General features: G+C 31.1%; 1 non-coding gene across 1 annotated transcript; it reads left to right on the forward strand.

Moving 5' to 3' along the window:
* The first annotated feature begins 645 nt into the window (after window positions 1-645).
* TRNAV-UAC (transfer RNA valine (anticodon UAC)) lies at window positions 646-718 on the forward strand. Its single transcript has one exon. It is a non-coding gene; the product is annotated as a tRNA-Val (tRNA).
* Window positions 719-1,143: the final 425 nt, after the last annotated feature.

The following is a 1,143-nucleotide window of genomic DNA, read 5'->3' on the forward strand; positions in this document are numbered from 1 at the left end:
AATTGAAGTCTTATATTTAAACATTTTACACTTTTTTTTACGTAAAATTAAGGACATGAAGGTATTACTGCAACGCGATGGTTTTGGGTTCGGTTCGGTTCTCGAATGAATAATTATCTATTAATATTTTCATGTCTTTGCTCTGGCACCAAGGTCGGCGTTGAGTTTCGCCACTCCTCCAATGTCTCGAAAGATTCGGCGGAAAGTAGAGAACGGAGTGTCGTAACGCTAGGTACCCTCTGCCTACGCTGCTGTGTGCGGAGTACACCGATAACAATGATATTTTTATATATTTTTTATTTTTAATTATATTTTAATCAAACAAAGTAGGTAGGAGGGTTTATACAGGTAAAGTTAAAAATATATAAATTAATAATAAATATTTTTTTAATTCTATATACCTATATGTTTCCCTAATAAATTAAGAAAAAAAAGTCAAATTGTACTCCTTAAAAAGTGTTATGGCCGCAATGACGTCAGCATGTACGTACGTGACGATGACGTCATTACAAGTAGAGCAAGATTGTTACTAGCCTATATTTATTTATATTGCTCTATCAGGGTCAATGACACTTGTACTATCATTTTGTGATAATATATTTTAAAATTATGTTGTGAGTGTTAATTTCAGTTAATCATCACAGTGGTTCCGTGGTGTAGTGGTTATCACATCTGCTTTACACGCAGAAGGCCGCCAGTTCGATCCTGGCCGGAATCATATACTTTTTGCTTTTTTATTATTATGAAAAATAGGAGCATTAGAATTAAAATAATAATTTTGTTTAAATGTCATGTTACTCAATTGAAGTATTTTTTGTTAGTAATTTATAATTTTTAGCGTTGTTGGTATGAATTGTTTCAATTATTATGTCATTAAAATATTTTTGTATATTTTAAAAGTACAGTAATAATTGTACTTTTGAAATAATAGGTTGGGGCAAAATTATTTTCGTATTGTATCAAAACAATCTTATCGTTATCTATAACCTAATTGAACTGGCTTCTATCATCTTTATCGTATGATGAAAAATTATATACAGGATGGAAGAGGCAGCGCTTCTTTTACTGAAACTGCATATAGGGTAAAATATTTCAAACCCAGAACTAAAGAAATTAATCAAGGTACATGAACAGTTTGTACGC

This window comes from Heliconius melpomene, chromosome 7 (genome assembly GCF_056956725.1).
Source record: "Heliconius melpomene rosina isolate 202511_hmr_F chromosome 7, ASM5695672v1, whole genome shotgun sequence".
Classification (NCBI taxonomy): Eukaryota; Metazoa; Arthropoda; class Insecta; order Lepidoptera; family Nymphalidae; genus Heliconius; species Heliconius melpomene.